Genomic DNA, 20061 nt, shown 5'->3' on the forward strand with positions numbered 1-20061 from the left:
ATCTAGGCACATATGCCCTGTTGAATATGGGTAGCATGAGTTATTATTGTTGACATCACCCTTGAGGTGAATACGTTGGGAGGCAAAACAATAAGCCCCTATCTTTCTATGTGTCTGGTTGAAACGTTTTGCTCATGTCTATGCGGTGAGTGTTAGAAATCATAGAAGACTATATGATGGTTGAGTATGTGGAGCTCTTACTTAAACTCTGCTGAATAAGTTGAATTGCAATTTCTTGGTGACTAAGAACATAGTTGTTGAGTTTCAAGAGAGTTCATTGTTTGAACCTTAACATGTGAATTGGTTGCTACTATAACATGAGAAGTTTTATAAGAAAAATTGTTGTTATGATGCTAGGAAAAGTGATTGAAATTGTCATCGATCAAACTTATGCACTTTCCTAGCATTCACACTTCATAAATTATTTCTTTTATCATTACCTACTCGAGGACGAGTATGTATTAAGCTCGGGGATGCTGATACGTCTCCAACGTATCTATAATTTATGATGTATTCATGCTGTTATTTTATCATTCTTGGATGTTTTACTATCATTTCATAGAAACTTTATATCATTTTTTGGGACTAACCTATTGACCCAGTGCCCAGTGCCAGTTGCTGTTTTTGCTTGTTTTTTACATCGCAGGAAATCAATACCAAACAGAGTCCAAACGCAACGAAACTCCGCGGGGATTTTTTATGGGCCAGAAGAGATCCATTGGGCCAGAGCAGCACCTGGGGGTGCCCCAAGGGGGCACAACCCACCACGGTGCGCCAGGCCCCCCTGGCACGCCTAGGTGGGTTGTGCCCACGTCGGTGGCCTCCCGCACCCCCTCTTTGCACTATAAATTCCCAAATATTCCGAAACCCTTTGGGGTTAACCTAGATCAGAAGTTCCGCCGCTGCAAGGCTCTGTATCCATCGAAAATCAATCTAGACCCGTTATGGCACTCTGCCGGAGGGGGGAATCATCTCTGGTGGCCATCTTCATCATCCTGGCAGCCACCACAATGAGGAGGGAGTAGTCCACTGATAACCCACAAGTATAGGGGATCGCAACAGTTTTCGAGGGTAGAGTATTCAACCCAGATTTATTGATTCGACACAAGGGGAGCCCAAGAATATTCTCAAGTGTTAGCAGTTGAGTTTTCAATTCAACCACACCTGGATAACTTAATATCTGCAGCAAAGTATTTAGTAGCAAAGTAGTATGGAAGAAAGGGCAACAGTAGCAAAAGTAACAGTAGCAGTTTTGTAGTAGCGGTAACAGTGGCAACGGTAAAGTAAGTAAGCAAAGCACAATATGTGAAAATCTCATAGGCATTGGATCAGTGATGGATAATTATGTTGGATGCGATTCCTCATGTAATAGTTATAACATAGGGTGACACAGAACTAGCTCCAGTTCATCAATGTAATGTAGGCACGTATTCCGAGTATAGTCATATGTGCTTATGGAAAAGAACTTGCATGGCATCTTTTGTCCTACCCTCCTGTGGCAGCGGGTCCTAATGGAAACTAAGGGATATTAAGGCCTCCTTTTAATAGAGTACCGGACCAAAGCATTAGCACTTAGTGAATACATGAACTCCTCAAACTATGGTCATCAGCGAGAAGTATCCCGATTATTGTCACTTCGGGGTTGTCGGATCATAACACATAATAGGTGACTACAGACTTGCAAGATAGGATCAAGAACTCACATATATTCATGAAAACATAATAGGTTCAGTTCTCAAATCATAGCAGTCGGGCCCTAGTGACAAGCATTAAGCATAGCAAAGTCATAGCAACATCAATCTCAGAACATAGTGGATACTAGGGATCAAACCCTAACAAAACTAACTTGATTACATGGTAAATCTCATCCAACCCATCACCATCCAGCAAGCCTATGATGGAATTACTCACGCACGGTGAGCATCATGAAATTTGTGATGGAGGATGGTTGATGATGACGACAACGACGAATCCCCCTCTCCGGAGCCCCGAACAGACTCCAAACCAGCCCTCCCGAGAGAGATTAGGGCTTGGCGGCGGCACCGTATCGTAAAACGCAATGAATATTTCTCTCTGATATTTTTCTCCGCGGAAGTGAATATATAGAGTTGGAGTTGACGTCAGTGGAAGTCCAGGGGAGCCACGAGGCAGGGGGCGCGCCCTAGGGGGGGCACCCCCCACCCTCGTGGACAGGGTGTGGGGCCCCTGGTGCTGATTCTTTCGCCAGTATTTTTTATTAATTATGAAAAGTTGCTTCATGGATTTTCAGGTCATTCCGAGAACTTATATTTCTGCACAAAAATAACACCATGGCAGTTCTGCTAAAAACAACGTCAGTCCGGGTTAGTTCCATTCAAATCATGCAAGTTAGAGTCCAAAACAAGGGCAAAAGTGTTTGGAAAAGTAGATACAACGGAGACGTATCAACTCCCCCAAGCTTAAAACTTTGCTTATCCTCAAGCAATTCAGTTGACAAACTGAAAGTGATAAAGAAAAACTTTTACAAACTCTGTTTGCTCTTGTTGTTGCAAATATGTAAAGCCAGCATTCAAGTTTTCAGCAAAGATTATGAACTAACCATATTCACAATAACACTTAGGTCTCATGTTTACTCATATCAATGGCATAATCAACTAGCGAGCAATAATGATAAAACTCGGATGACAACACTTTCTCAAAACAATCATAATATGATATAGCAAGATGGTATCTCGCTAGCCCTTTCTGAGACCGCAAAACATAAATGCAGAGCACCTTTAAAGATCAAGGACTGACTAAACATTGTAATTCATGGTAAAAGAGATCCAGTCATACCCAATATAAACTAATAGTAATGCATGCAAATGACAACGGTGCTCTCCAACGGGTGCTTTTTAATAAGAGGGTGATGACTCAACATAAAAGTAAATGGATAGGCCCTTCGCAGAAGGAAGCAGGGATTTGTGGAGGTGCCAGAGCTCGATTTTGAAATAGAGGTAAATAACATTTTGAGCGGTATACTTTCACTGTCAACATAACAATTGAGAGATCTCGATATATTCCATGCTACACACATTATAGGCGGTTCCCAAACAGAATGGTAAAGTTTATACTCCCCCACCACCGACAAGCATCAATCGATGGCTTGCCCGAAACAACGGGTGCCTCCAACTAACAACAATCCTGGGGGAGTTTTGTTTAATTTTTGATTTGATTTGAGCATGGTACTGGGCATCCCGGTGACCAGCCATTTTCTCGTGAATGAGGAGCGGAGTCCACTCCTCTTGAGAATAACCCGCCTAACATGGAAGATATAGATAACCCTAGTTGATACATGAGCTGCTCGAGCATACAAAACAAAATTTCATTTGAAGGTTTGGAGTTTGGCACATACAAATTTACTTGGAATGGCAGGTAGATACCGCATATAGGAAGGTATTGTGGACTCATATGGAATAACTTTGGGGTTCATGGAGTTTGGATGCACAAGCAGTATTCCTGCTTAGTACAGGTGAAGGCTAGCAAGAGACAGGGAAGCGACCAACTAAGAGAGCGACAACAGTCATGAACATGCATTAAAATTAATCAACACCGAGTGCAAGCATGAGTAGGATATAATCCACCATGAACATAAATATCGTGAAGGCTATGTTGATTTTGTTTCAACTACATGCGTGAACATGTGCCAAGTCAAGTCACTCGAATCATTCAAAGGAGGATACCACCCTATCATACCACATCACAACCATTTTAATATCATGTTGGCACGCAAGGTAAACCATTATAAACTCCTAGCTAATTAAGCATGGTATAAGCAACTATAATCTCTAATTGTCATTGCAAACATGTTTATTCATAATAGGCTGAATCAGGAACGATGAACTAATCACATTTACAAAAACAAGATAGGTCGAGTTCATACCAGCTTCTCTCATCTCAATCAGTCCATCATATATCGTCATTATTGCCTTTCACTTGCACGGCTGAACGGTGTGGATAATAATAATAGTGCGCGTGCATTGGACTAAGCTGGAATCTGCAAGCATCAACTCAAGGGAGAAGACAAGGTAATATGGGCTCTTGGTTAAATAAACAATAATGCATATAAGAGCCACTTAACATTTTCATTATGGTCTTCTCCTCTCGACCCCCAAAGAAAAGAAAAGAAATAAAACTATTTACACGGGAAAGCTCCCAACAAGCAAAAGAAGAACGAGAAATCTTTTTGGGTTTTCTTAAGGTTGTTTAAACACACAAGAAGAAAGCTAGAAAAAGAAATTAAACTAGCATGGGTAGTACAATGAAAAAGTATGACCACCAACAACTAGAATGACTGTGTGAACAAGAATGTAATGTCGGTGAGAAATACGTACTCCCCCAAGCTTAGGCTTTTGGCCTAAGTTGGATTATGCCCATGGATCACGACTACTCTCTCCGGTGTACTGAGGAGTGTCGTCCTAGTACCACTGGCTAGCAATCTCCTCCGGATCCCACTGATAACAGGATAGTCGATAAGGGTCAAGTGGTGGTTCTGGCTCAGGCTCTGGGGCTGATGTCTGGCCCGGAACGCATAAATGGCCTCCAGCAAGACGAGGTAAGGGCCTGCGGTTAAATCAAACAAAGAGGGTGCACGTAGGATAATAGTCTCACTGTGTTTCTTATGAAATCTCAAATTATACTTAAGCATATTCTCATCATTTTTAACAATAAACTCATGCGCTACCATGCTCTTATAATCTAGAAAAGTAGGGGGCAACAACTTTTCTTCTTTCTCAAAATGTCTAATAGGTATCCAGAAGTGTTTAGCAAGGCGTGAAGCGTAGATACCTCCAAAGATGGGGCCCTTTGTACGGTTCATACTTAATCGTTTAGAAATAATAGCGCCCATACTAACAGAGTTATCACAAAATAGAGCATGGAACAAAATAATAATATCAGGAACACTAAGGTTTCCATAGTTTCCACGACCAATTAAGCATCTACTAGCAAATATTGCAAAGTAACGTAGAACAGGAAAGTGTATGCTAGTAATTCTTGCATCGGAAACCTTCCTCGTTTCCCCTACAGTAATAGTATCAATAAATCCATCCACATCTTTATGATGTGGTTCCTCTAAGCTGCCCTCGAAGGGTATCTTGCAAACCGCATAGAATTCATATAGTGACATCTCCCTAGCCACATCATATAAATGAAACTCTATTGAGGGAGGTGATTTCTTAGGATGAAAGTAAAATTTTTGCATGAAGGTATTGGTGAGTAAGAGATACTGTTCGAGCTGGTCGTGGAGGAAGTTGGTGAGGCCCGCATTATCAGCCAACGAATAAAAATCATCATGAATCCCGGCTGCTCTCAAGAAATCATCACAAGGCCATTCACACGGTCGTACTTCCGCGACGCGAGGGAGATTATACTTAGCCTTCTTATTCTCCTTACTTTGTTTCACCTTCAAGCTTTGGCTAGAAGAGCCCCTCAAAAATCTCTTCATCATTTTCTGAAAATTTCTAAAAAATTTAGTAACTCAAAATAAAAGTGAACCAAACTCAACAAAATTGATAGCAACTACTCTTACAAGTGCCTAGAGGCTATATCAAGCATTAGAATTACTTGGGACCATATAAATTTGACATGCAAGCTCAAGAACAGGGTCACCTAGGCAGCAAAAATTTGCAATGAATAAAGCACCAGAACAAAAACTAATTGGACCATTGGAGGAGTTACATACCAAAGGACAATCCCCAAAGCAGTTTTGTGAATGGAGCTTTGAGCAAGGAGATCGAAAATGGCAGCAAAATGAGCTAGAACTCGTGCTTCAGCCGGATAGTGATTTTTTGGGAGGAAGAAGAAGTACATGGGTGCAGGAATAAGTGGAGGGGGGACACCATGGGCCCACGAGGCAGGGGGCACGCCCAGGGGGGTAGGGCATGCCCTTGACCCTCGAGGCCAGGTGCTAGCTCCCCTGATGTGTTCTCAGTGCCAGATATTCTCAAATATTCCAGAAAAAGTCATATTAAATTTGCAGGGCATTTGGAGAACTTTTGTTTTCGGGGTATTTTTTATTGCATGGATAATTCAGAAAACAGACAGAAAATACTATTTTGCTTTATTTATTCTAAATAACAGAAAGTAAAAAGAGGGTATAGAAGGTTGTGCCTTCTAACTTGATCCATCTCATGATCATCAAAAGGAATCCACCAACAATGTTGATCAAGTCTTGTTAACGAACTCATTCCGAATAACATGGAACCGGAGAAATTTCGAATAACACTAGGTTAACTCAACGGGGATATGAACATCCCCAATAATAAGAATATCATATTTCTTCTTGATAGTAGGAAGAGGAAATTCAAAACCTCCAATAATAATTGATGAAATTTTTCCAATAGAATTTATGCTATGAACTTGAGGTTGTTTCCTCGGAAAGTGTACCATATGCTCATTACCGTTAACATGGAAAGTGACATTGCCTTTGTTGCAGTCAATAACAGCCCCTGCAGTATTCAAAAAGGGTCTACCAAGGATGATCGACATACTTTCGTCCTCGGGGATATCAAGAATAACAAAGTCCGTTAAGATAGTAACGTTTGCAACCACAACACGCACATCCTCACAAATACCGACAGGTATAGCAGTTGATTTATCAGCCATTTGCAAAACTATTTCAGTAGGTGTCAACTTATTCAATTCAAGTCTACGATATAAAGAGAGAGTCATAACACTAACATTGGCTCCAAGATCACATAAAGCAGTTTTAACATAGTTTATTTTAATGGAGCATGGTATAGTTGGTACTCCTGGACCTCCTAGTTTCTTAGGTATTCCACCTTTAAAAGTATAATTAGCAAGCATGGTGGAAATTTCAGCTTCCGGTATCTTTCTTTTATTTGTAATAATATCCTTCATGTATTTAGCATAAGGATTAACTTTAAGCATATCAGTTAAGCGCATATGTAAAAAAGATAGGTCTTATCATTTCAACAAAGCGCTCAAAATCCTCATCATCCTTTTTCTTGGATGGCTTAGGAGGAAAAGGCATGGGTTTCTGAACCCATGGTTCTCTTTCTTTACCGTGCTTCCTAGCAACAAAGTCTCTCTTATCATAATGTTGATTCTTTGATTGTGGGTTATCAAGATCAACATCAGGTTTAATATCTACATCATTATTATTGCTAGGTTGAGCATCAACATGAACATTATCACTAGGTTCATGTTCATCACCAGATTGTGTTTCAGCATCAGAAATAGAAATATCATTGGGATTCTCAGGTGTTTCTATAATATGTTCACTAGAAGCATGCAAAGTCCTATCATTTTTCTTTTTCTTCTTTTTAGAAGGGCTAGGTGCATCTACATTATTTCTTTGAGAATCTTGCTCAATTCTCTTAGGATGGCCTTCAGGATACAAAGGTTCCTGAGTCATTTTACCCGTTCTAGTAGCCACTCTAACAGCAAAGTCATGTTTATTATTTAATTCATCAAGCAAATCACTTTGAGCTTCAAGTACTTGTTCTGCTTGTGTGGTAACCATAGAAGCATATTTACTAATGAGTTTAAGTTCACCTTTAACTCTAGCCATATAATCACTCAAGTGTCCAATCATAGAAGCATTACTTTTTAATTGTCTACCAACATAAGCATTGAAGTTTTCTTGTCTAGCCATAAAGTCATCAAATTCATCTAGGCATTGGCTAGCAAACTTAGTAGACGTAATTTCAACTTTATCATATCTATAGAGGGAATTTACCTTTACTACCTGTGTCGGGTTATCAAGACCATGTATTTCTTCAATAGGTGGTATATTAAGGCCATGTATTTCTTCAACAGGAGGTAAATTCTTAACATCTTCAGCTTTAATACCTTTCTCTTTCATAGATTTCTTTGCCTCTTGCATATCTTCTGGACTGAGAAATAGAACACCCCTTTTCTTCGGAGTTGGTTTAGGAATTGTCTCATGAGTTGGCTCGGGAAGTGGCTCAGGAAGTGTCCAATTATTTTCATTAGTCAATATATTATTCACTAGCAATTTAGCTTGATCAACAATTCTTTCCCTAAAAGCACAACCAGCAGAACTATCCAAGTAGTCTTTGGAAGCATCAGTTACTCCATTAAAAGATATCAAGTATTTCATTTTTCTTAAGAGGATGATCAGGCAAAGCATTAAGTAACCAGAGAAGCCTCCCCCAAGCTTGTGGGAGACTCTCTTCTTCAATTTGCACAAAATTATATATTTCCCTTAAAGTAGCTTGTTTCTTATGAGCAGGGAAATATTTAGCAGAGAAGTAATAAATCATATCCTGGGGACTACGCACACAACTAGGATCAAGAGAATTAAACCAAGTTTTAGCATCACCCTTTAATGAGAACGGAAATATCTTAAGGATATAATAGCAGCGAGATTTCTCATAATTAGTGAACAGGGTGGCTATAACATTTAATTCTGTAAGATGTGCCACAACAGTTTCAGATTCATAGCCATAAAAAGGATCAGATTCAACCAAAGTAATTATCTCAGGGACGACAGAGAAATCATAATCCTTATCAGTAACAAAGATAGGTGAAGTAGCAAAAGCAGGGTCATATTTCATTCTAGCATTTAGAGATTTCTGTTTCAGTTTAGCTAATAACTTCTTAAGATCAGATCTATCATTCCAAGCAAGAAAATCTCTAGTAGTTTCTTCATCCATAACATAACCCTCAGGAACAACAAGCAATTCATATTTAGGGGGGAGAACCTTCATCATCACTATCATCAATAATATCAGTTTCAAGAATTTCTTTCTCTCTAGCCCTAGCAACTTGTTCATCAAGAAATTCACCTAATTGCACAGTAGTATCAAGCACGGGAGTAGTTTCATCATAAGTATCATGCATAGTAGAAGTGGCATTATCAATAACATGCGACATATCAAAATTAATAGCAGAAGCAGGTTTAGGTGTCGCAAGTTTACTCATAACAGAAGGAGAATCTAGTGCAGAGCTAGATGGTAGTTCCTTACCTCCCCTCGTAGTTGAGGGATAAATCCTAGTTCTTTCATCTTTCAAGTTCCTCATAGTGATCAGCAGATATAAATCCCAAGTGACTCAAAGAATAGAGCTATTCTCCCCGGCAACGTTGCCAGAAAATAGTCTTGATAACCCACAAGTATAGGGGATCGCATCAGTTTTCGAGGGTAGAGTATTCAACCCAAATTTATTGATTCGACACAAGGGGAGCCAAAGAATATTCTCAAGTATTAGCAGTTGAGTTGTCAATTCAACCACACCTGGATAACTTAATATCTGTAGCAAAGTATTTAGTAGCAAAGTAGTATGGAAGTAACGGTAACAGTAGCAAAAGTAACAGTAGCAGTTTTGTAGTAACGGTAACAGTGGCAACGGTAAAGTAAATAAGCAAAGCATAATATGTGAAAATCTCATAGGCATTGGATCAGTGATGGATAATTATGTTGGATGCGATTCCAATTGTAATAGTTATAACATAGGGTGACACAGAACTAGCTCCAGTTCATCAATGTAATGTAGGCATGTATTCCGAGTATAGTCCTACGTGCTTATGGAAAAGAACTTGCATGACATCTTTTGTCCTACCCTCCCGTGGCAGCGGGGTCCTAATCGAAACTAAGGGATATTAAGGCATCCTTTTAATAGAGTACCGGACCAAAGCATTATCACTTAGTGAATAATGAACTCCTCAAACTACGGTCATCACCGAGAAATATCCCGATTATTGTCACTTCGGGGTTGTCGGATCATAACACATAATAGGTGACTATAGACTTGCAAGATAGGGTCAAGAACTCACATATATTCATGAAAACATAATAGGTTCAGATCTGAAATCATGGCACTCGGGCCCTAGTGACAAGCATTAAGCATAGCAAAGTCATAGCAACATCAATCTCAGAACATAGTGGATACTAGGGATCAAACCCTAATAAAACTAACTTGATTACATGGTAAATCCTATCCAACCCATCACCGTCCAGCAAGCCTACGATGGAATTACTCACGCACGATGGTGAGCATCATGAAATTGGTGATGGAGGATGGTTGGTGATGACGACGGCGACGAATCCCCCTCTCCGGAGCCCCGAACGAACTCCAGATCAGCCCTCCCGAGAGAGATTAGGGCTTGGCGGTGGCTCCGTATCGTAAAATGCGATGAATCTTTCTCTCTGATTTTTTTCTCCGCAAAAGTGAATATATAGAGTTGGAGTTGACGTCGGTGGAAGTCCAGGGGGGCCATGAGGCAGGGGGCACGCCTAGGGGGGGCGCCCCCCACCCTTGTGGATTGGGTGTGTGCCCCCTGGTGCTGATTCTTTCGTCGGTATTTTTTATTAATTCTGAAAAGTTGCTCCGTGGATTTTCAGGTCATCCTGAGAACTTTTATTTCTGCACAAAAATAACACCATGGCAGTTTTGCAGAAAACACTGTCAGTCCAGGTTAGTTCCATTAAAATCATGCAAGTTAGAGTCCAAAACAAGGGAAAAAGTGTTTGGAAAAGTAGATACGACGGAGACGTATCATCCACCCTCGGGGCTGAGGGTTTGTACCAGTAGCTATGTGTTTAATCTCTCTCTCTCTCTCGTGATCTATATCATGGGCTTTGTTAATATAGTCGGATCATATGATTTTTCTCCCCTCTATACTCTTGTTGTGATGAATTGAGTCTTTACCCTTTGAAGTTTTGTCTAGTTGGATTGAATATTTAGAGATTTGAACACATGATATATGTCTTGCGGTATGAATACTTGAGGTGACAATTGGTTATCTTATTGATTCACTTGATATATGTTATGGCATTCAACTTGCGGATTCCCGCAGTGATATTGGGGTAATCTATGCATAGGGGTTGATGCACGTTTTTATTCTCTTTTCTCTGACGGAAACTTTGGGGTCTCTTTATAGTTCTTTGTGTGGATTGAGTATTATGAATATGAACTTGCTTTTGTGTTATCTTAGTACGGACTCTAGGATAGATTGAACGGAAAAAATAGCTTTGTGTTATTTTAGTACGGACTCTTGAATAGATCGAACGAAAAGAATAGCTTTGATGTGGTTTAGTACCCTACAAACAATTCCTATCTTTGGTTCTTCGCTAATAGGAACTCGGGAGTGATTCTTCGTTACACTTTGAGGGATAATCATATGACCCAACTATGTTAGCACTGTTGAGAGATTGCACTAGTGAAAGTACGAACCCTAGGCCTCATTTTCAAGCATTGCAATACCGTTTTGTGCCCGTTTACTATTTTGCTACCTTGCTGTTTTTATTTATTCAGATTATAAAAACATATTTCTACCATCCATATTACACTTTTATCACCATCTCTTCGCCGAACTAGTGCACCTATACAATTTGTCATTGTATTTGGTGTGTTGGGGACACAAGAGATTTCTCGTATTTGGTTGTAGGGTCGTTTGAGAGAGACCATCTTCATCCTACACCTCTCATGGATTGATAAACCTTAGGTCATCCACTTGAGGGAAAATTGCTACTGTCCTACAAAACTATGCGCTTGGAGGCCCAACACGTGTCTACAAGAATAAAGTTGCGTAGTAGACATCAATGGCGGAGTTCAAGTCTCCATGCAACTTTTGGGCCGAAGCCATCAACACTGCTTGTCATGCATCCAATCGGCCTATCTCCGCGAAGGCTTGAACAAGACTCCATATGAGATACTCACCGGCAACAAGCCCAGCCTCAAGTACTTGTGGGTGTTCGGGTGTAAGTGTTTCATTCTCAAGAGAGGTGTTCATTTGTCTAAATTTGAGGCTAGAGCTCATGAGGGCATATTTGTTGGTTATGCTACAAACTCTCGTGCTTATCGTGTCCTCGACAAGTCCACCAGATTCATTGAGGAGACATGTAACATGGAGTTTGATGAGAATAACAACTCCCAAGTGGAGCATTGTGGTATTTGTGATGTAGGTGATGAAATTCCTCCCCAGACCATAAGAAGAATGGGTGTTGGTCATATCCTACCCACTGAGGAACCCCTTGTGGCCGAAGGAGAAGGACAATGTTCCACTCATGTGGAACCATCACCAACCCAAGACCCACACGCTTCCGAAGAACAAAGTGAAGGCCCTCAATCAAATGAACAAGATCAAGGGCAAGATCAACTTCAAGATGGTGGTGAACCACCAAGTGATACCCAAGATCAAGTTCTCACCACCGAGCAAGTTCAAGATCAAGAGCAAGCTCAAGATCACGAACAAGCTCAAGACGCCGCTCAAGATGATACAATTACCGCTCCTCAACTCTCTCTTGAGGAGGAATTGGAGCATCGTGCCGCCAAGATTGCCTCCAAGCTCACTACCAAAGATCATCTCATGAAGAATGTGCTTGGAAGCTTAAGGAAGGGGGTAAGCATTCGTAGACAATTAGCAAACTATTGTGAACATCACGCGTTTGTCTCTTGTGTTGAACCCCAAAAGGTCTATGAGGCGCTCGAGGATCCGGATTGGGTCAATGCCATGCATGAAGAACTCAACAACTTCGAGCATAACAAGGTGTGGAGATTGGTTCCAAGGCCGACGGGGAACCATAATGTCATTGGAACCAATTGGATATTCAAGAACAAGCAAGATGCTCATGGAATTATCGTTCGCAACAAGGCTCGTTTGGTAGCACAAGGCTACTCCCAAGTCGAGGGTATCGACTACGGTGAAACCTTTGCTCCCGTTGCTCGCCTTGAATCTATTTGTTTGTTGATTGCTTATGCTTCTCATCACAACATCAAGTTGCAACAAATGGATGTGAAGAGTGTTTTTCTTAATGGTCCTATTAATGAGTTGGTGTATGTCAAACAACCCTTGGGGTTTGAGGATCCCGAGTTCCCCAATAATGTGTACCAACTCGATAAGGCACTCTATGGACTTAAACAAGCACCACGTGCATGGTATGAGCACCTTACCGAGTTGTTGCAAGATCGTGGGTTTGAAAGTGGGAAAATCGACCCCACTCTTTTTACTAAGAAGGTCAAAGGGGAGTTGTTTGTATGCCAACTATATGTTGATGATATTATCTTTAGTTCCCCTAACAAAGCTTTCAATGAGGAATTTGTCGCTCTCATTGTCAGGGGAAACGACACCTACGGGATCACGAGGAATCCCTTTTGCTATGGTTGGCGGGCGCGGGGATGTGGAAAGCGCGGGTTTAAAAGATCAACGCAGGGGGGTTATCTAGGTTCAGGCCGGAAGTGATGCATAATACCCTACTCCTGCTGGTTTATGTTTATCTAGCGTTCTTGGACTAGCTACAAAGCGTGTAGGGTCCAAAAAGTCTAAATCCTTCATCAGTACGTCGCAGGCCTCCTTTTATAGATAAAGGGGTTGCCACAATGGCACACAGGAGGTGGAAAGTGGTACAGTAGTCGAGTCTGCCTCCTGGCACCGTAGGACCAACACATTTAATGCGCTGTTGATGTGCCCTTCTTGCTTTATCGGGGATGGCAAGGAAGCTCGTCCCAGCTGTCGCTGCCTCGCCTGGCTTCAACGCGCGTCCAAGCTGGTGAGGCGTTTAGCGCCACGCTGGCTGGCTGGCTGCTGAGTTGGTGCGATGGCAGAATCTTCACGAAGATCTGCATGCCACCACGCAGGTGCTTGCTGAGTTGGCCTAGAGGCTACATGTTGCCACATAGGTGCTCGCCTAGTTACTGGGCCAGCAGCTGCATGGGAACAATGGTGGAGTCTTGGCAGATGTGGGCCTGGTTGTGGCCCCGCAGATGTCTTCGGCAAGAGGCTTGCCGGGGACCCCGCAAGGGTCTTGCCGCGGCATCGTGGGTGTCCCCGGCAAGGGTCTTTCCGGGGGGTCTCGTGGGTATCCTTGGCAAGGATCTCGCCGAGGATCTCCATCTTCTGATTCTCATCTAGTCTTATATGTTCTTGGTCTTCACAAAGATCTGAAGGCCTCCATGGAGGCGCTTCCTGAGCCTTGGTTCCAATGTGGTTGAGGGCGTTGAAACTCTTAGGCTCAAGGGTGGCAGCCCCGCTGGCGTTGGGCAAGTTGCCACAGCAAGGTTCTTGCAGGGGGCGCGAAGGCCGCCCCAGCAAGGACCTTGCCGGGGGAGTTTCACCTCGCCCCTCAGCTCTTCATGCTTCTGGCTTGGCGTTGCTCTGGTTGTCTTGTGGCTTTGCTTCCTTCCTCTGCCCCGCTAAGTGTGGCCGCAGGCACGACTCCAACTACCGGCGCACAAGTAAAGGGGTGCAAAATAGGATCCCTACTTTTGTACACCGACAGGAGCCCCCGGGCCTGGGCCACACATAAGCGCGACGTGTTGTTGGGCTAGGCACAAAACGGTGCGCGGGCATGCGGGGCCGAGTTTTATCACAGTAACTCCCTTGCCAGTTGCACTTCCCCACGACCCGCGTTAAATGTGTGACATGGGGGTCGTGGGTGGAATGACCGCAGCATACTCGCATCATCTCGTGGTGAACAGTAAAGAGGCGGCTTCTGTGTCCCTTTAAAACTACAGGCCCGCTGCCCATTTACTCTCTCTGCCTTGGAACCGTCATTCCACGTTTCCCACCACGCCTGCCCCTTGCGCCACATACGCCACATGCACGGCGTAGGGTAGGTGACAGACGCATGGAATATGGGAAGGCGCGCGAGGGTCGATACTCGCGTGCCTTTAATTGGGTGGGGAGGGCGGTCGATGGCCTTGCTTGTTTCCACTTAATGAGCCGGACCTGAGCGGGCTCTTAAGAGGCGTAGAGCTAGTCTTTTGGCCTTCCCCGCCCAACTATAAAAAGGGAACTCGGGGGTAGGAGGAATAGCGTCTCCCTGCGTCTCCCCTCCATCTCCATTCTTCACCCACGGTTATGGAGAGAGGGCATGGCCATGGCCGTTCTTCCGTGGAGGCGACCAGATCCTCCTCCTGCCAGAGCTACGGTCACTACAAAAAAAAGACACATCCGTGACATTTCGGGCCGAACGAATTTTTTTCTGTCATACATATGACACTTCTATGACGATAATTGTGACAAAATCCGGTATCATCATAGATGTGGTGGGCTCCTACTTCTATGACAAAAAATCATGACAGAAAATGGGTTTTTCGTCCTGGGCGGGCCGGAGACGCAGCTGCATGACATTCTTTGGGCCATCCATCACAGAAAAAACCGTGGTAGAAGCGAGGGTGAGGAAAATTTCGGTGAGGTCCCGGTTACGGTGGGAGGTCGGGGGCCGAGCGATGCACGTTTCTCTCGTACATGTACGCGCGAGTGTGCGAGGCATTGGCTCTAACTGAACCCGAGCGAGGAGTTGGGCTCTAACTGAACCCGAGCAATTGCACTGCAGGCTACGCGTTACTGAACCCGAGCGATCGATCGATGGCTGTTAACTGAACCCGATCGAGCGATTCCTTCGCTACTGCTGCTAACTGAAGCCGATCGATGCTGCCTCTGGGATGAACAGTGAGTGTTGTGGTGGTGGGGGGGGGGGGTTGGATGAACAGTGAGCGGTGGCGTTGCCTCTGGATGAACAGGACCCCGTGGTGTGGAGGGCTGGATGAACAATAGACGATGGAGGGGTGCCCGTGGAGGGGTAGTTGAACAGTACCCGATGGAGTAGCGCATGGTGGAAGCTGGATAAACAGGAGCCCGTGGAGGCTGGAGGGGTCGAAGGTAGCCCGTGGAGGCTGGAGGAGGTCGATGGTGGAGATGAACAGTATCCCGTGGAGTCCCGTTTTGCGGTTCGCCACACCCCTCCCGATGAACAGGACCCCCATTTCGACCATAGCGCTCCAACACAAGTCCGTTTCGTCCGTTTTGCGGTACGACACACCCCTCCCGATCAACAGGACCCCCGTTTTGACCGTAGGAGGTCCATTTCGTCCGTTTTGCGATACACCACACCCCTCCCGATCAACAGGACCCCCGTTTCGACCATAAGAGGTATGTTTCCTCTGTTTTGCGGTACGCCACACCCCTCCTGATGAACAGGATCCCGTTTCGAACATGGTCGGTCCAACACAAGGCCATTTCCTTGGTTCTGCGGTACGCCGGGCCTCGTTTCCATCGCCTGTTCCGTCCAAGCTCTCTCGAAGAACACGACCACGCATTCCGTTCCGACCCAGCCGGTTGGCTCCACGCGTTCCGTTGCCTCCCGATGAACACGACGAATTCCGTTGCCTCCCCATGAACACGACACATTCCGGTGCCTCCCCATGAACATGACGACGATGCTGTTTCTCCGTTCCGACCCAACCATGTACACGAGCCCTGGCCGTATGTATGCACGAGTAGGCATTCGAGACCCTGCCCGTATGTATATACGTGGCCGTATTTTCTTTCTTGCACCCTGGCCGTTGTACATACATGTACATGCTACGTGCGCACCCGTACTACGACACGTGCGCGCCTCTACAACGACCAATATGTATGTACACGTTCGCGACCAGAATGACAACGCTACGTACGCTTCGACCAGGTGGGTCCCGACTATGAGGCACTTCCTTGCCTGCGAAGATGTAGCTGGTGGGTCCCAGCAGTCAGGGGGCGAATCCTTTTTTTTGCCCGGACGCACTTCCTTGCATGCGAAGATGTAGCTGGTGGGTCCCAGCAGTCAGGGGGAAATGTTTTTTTGTGAAATACAGTGGCCCGTTCGATGGGTCCCAGCTGTCAGGTGGAGGAATCATTATTTTCTGCGTAATAAGGAGGCATTTCCTTGCGTGCGGCAGTAGACCCAGCTGTCAGCCTCTCCACGTACAGTCCACTTCCGATGGATGTCGTTCATTGACCATGTTGACCACGCTGCGCCGAGAGCACCAGGGTGGTGGACGACGGCGAGGCCTAGGAAGGGGACGACGAGGAGCCGGGGAAGACGCGGCAGTGGAAGCCCACGCAGAGAGGAGTACGAGGGTTCACTGGTTCGGCTGCGGTGTGAGGCTGTTATCGCCGCAGGGCCTGGCCAGCGATGGGAATAGTAGGGGCAGTGAGGCCTCCACAGCAGCACAGCCGGTCACAGGAGGCAGGAGCATGCGGCACGACCGGTGCTGCTTTGGGCGGCTGGAGCAAGAAGACTAGAGGTTGAAGAAGCACTACGGCCGTTGGGTGGACATCGTACGGTCACTAGAGCTAGAATCATTTATATTGACTGAGTTGACAAAGCCCTCCGTCCCCGTCCACTTAGTAGGCCCACAAGTCAGCCTCCCACCAAGGTGGGTCCCAGCTAGCAGGGGTATTCATTTTTTTGTGCGTAATAAGGAGGCACTTCCGGTGGGTCCGAGCTCACAGCAGGGGAACATTTTTTTCACGAAATACGGTGGCCCGTCCGGTGGGTCCCAGCAGTCAGGGGCAAACGATTTTTTGTGAAATACTGGTGCCCCATCCGGTGGGTCCCTGCTATCAAGTGGAGGAATAATTATTTTCCACGTAATAAGGAGGCACTTCCTTGCGGCTGTTGTGGACCCAGCTGTCAGCCTCTCCATGTACAGTATTCTTTCGATGGAATTCCGTCGTTGACCACATTAACCACGCCGCGCCGAGAGCACCACAGCGATGGACGACGGCGAGGCCTAGGAAGGGGATGACGCGGAGCCAGGGAAGACGCGGCAGTGGATGCCCACGCGGAGAGGAGTACGAGGGTTCACTGGTTCGGCTGCGCTGCCGTCGCCGCAGAATAACAGGGGGTGTGGGTGAGTGGAGTGGAGGGATGGCCTGACCAGCGGTGGGAGTAGTATGGGGGCGGTGAGGCCTCCGCGGCAGCACAGCCGGCCACAGGAGGCAGGAGCAGGCGGCACGACTGGCGCTGCTTTGGGCGGCTGGAGCAAGAAGACCAGAGGTTGAAGAAGCACTAAGGCCGTCAGATGGACATCGTACGGTCAGTCGAGCTAGAATCGTGCATATTGACTAAGTTGACAAAGCCCTTCTTCCCCGTCAACTTAGTAGGCCCACTATACTGGGTCCCAGCTAGCAGGGGGAGTATTCATTTTTTGTGTGTAATAAGGAGGCACTTCCTTGCGTGCGAAGATATAGCTGGTGGGTCCGAGGTGTCAGCGGTAGTAACGTTTTTTTCGCAAAATACAGAGGCCCTTTCGGTGGGTCCCAAATGTCAGGTGGAGGAATCATTATTTTGCGCGTAATAAGGAGGCATTTCCTTGCGTGCAGCCGTGGACCCAGCTGTCAGCCTCTCCACGTACAGTCCACTTCAGATGCATGTCGGTCGTTGACCATGTTGACCACGCCACGCCGAGAGCACCAGGGCGGTGGACGACAGTGAGGCCTAGGAAGGGAACGACACGGAGGCAGGGAAGACTCGGCAGTTGTTTCCCACGCGGAGGGGAGTACGACTATATGAGCGTTTACTGGTTCGTCTGCCATCGCTAGAGAATAACAGCAGTTGTGGGACTGTAGGTGAGTAGAGGGATGGCTAGGCCAGCGATGGGAGTATAGTGGGGCGGTGAGGCCTGCGCGGCAGCATAGCCGTCCGCGGGGAGGAGGGAGCAGGCAGTCCCGCCGGCGCTTGTTTGAGCGGCTGGAGCAGGAAGAGCGGAGATTGAAGAAGCACGATGGCCGTTGGATGGACATCCAATAGTCACTGCTTGTGCGTCAACCTTTTTTTAGGAAAGCCTCAAATCTGTGGAAAACAACATACAACCCATCTGCCATTATTTCTAATAATTTACAGCCCATTTGCTAATTCTTAAGGTTTTTTTGGAGCCCATATTCTTTTTGTTAGCATTACAGCCCATACTGTGGCCACGGTTACAAAATTATACGAAATTTTGCATATTTCGGTGCGGTCTGAACTGTTTTTAATCCCGGAACTTCGACTCACATTCAAACTGATTATAAAAATAAATGTATATCAATATAAAATCCAATAAATTCTCCACGCATAAAAATTAATGTAATTTAAAATCTCAAAATGAAAAAAAAGATATTTGAAACTAATTGCCGGTTTGATGTGTTTTAAAAATGTACAACCCATTTCTCATTACTGATGGGCCAGTTTCTTGGCCAGCCGAATGAAAACTCTCCTCGTCTTGAAAGATTTGTAGCCCAACAGGCCTGACAAAGCGACTTACTTGGCAAATCACAAAAAAACTGGGCTGTGGTCGTGGACCCAGCTGTCAGCCTCTCCACGTACAGTACTCTTCCGATGGAAGTCGTTCCTTGACCACGTTGACCACGCCGCGCGGAGAGCACCACGGCGGTGGACGACGGCGAGGCCTAGGAAGGGGACGACGCCGAGCCGGGGAAGACGCGGCAGTGGAAGCCCGTGCGGAGAGGAGTACGAGGGTTCACTGGTTCGGCTGCGGTGTGAGGCTGCCGTCACTGCAAGGCCTGGCCAGCAGTGGGAATAGTAGGGGCAGTGAGGCCTCCGCAGTAGCACAGCCGGCCACGGTAGGCAGGAGCATGCGGCACGACCGGCGCTGCTTTGGGCGGCTGGGGTAAGAAGACCATAGGTTGAAGAAGCACTATGGCCGTTGGATGGACATCATACGGTCACTGGAGTATTGACTAAGTTGACAAAGCCCTTCGTCCCCGTCAACTTAGTAGGCCCACAAGTCAGCCCACCAATATGGTGGGTCCCAGCTAGCAGGGGGTATTCATTTTTTTGGGCGTAATAAGGAGGCACTTCCTTGCGTGCGAAGATATAGCTAGTGGGTCCGACCTATCAGCAGAGGGAACTTTTTTTTGCGAAATACAGAGGCCGTTCCTGTGGGTCCTAGCTGTCAAGTGGAGGAATCGTTATTTTGCGTGTAATAAGGAGGCATTTCCTTGCGTGCGGCTGTGGACCCAGCTATCAGCCTCTCCACGTACAGTCCACTTTCGATGGATGTCGTTCATTGACCATGTTGACCAGGCTGCACCGAGAGCACCAAGGCGGTGGGCGACGGCGAGGCCTAGGAAGGGAATGACACGGAGCAAGGGAATACTCGGCAGTTGTTTCCCACACGGAGGAGTACGAGGGTTTACTGGTTCGACTACCGTCGCCGGAGAATAACAGCATGTGTGGGTGAGTAGAGGGATGGCTAGGCCAGCGATGGGAGTACGGTGGGGCCGTGAGGCCTGCGCGGCAGCATAGCCGGCCGCGGGAGGAGGGAGCAGGCAGTCCCGCCGGCGCTTATTTT

This window comes from Triticum aestivum, chromosome 2B, assembly GCF_018294505.1.
Source record: "Triticum aestivum cultivar Chinese Spring chromosome 2B, IWGSC CS RefSeq v2.1, whole genome shotgun sequence".
Classification (NCBI taxonomy): Eukaryota; Viridiplantae; Streptophyta; class Magnoliopsida; order Poales; family Poaceae; genus Triticum; species Triticum aestivum.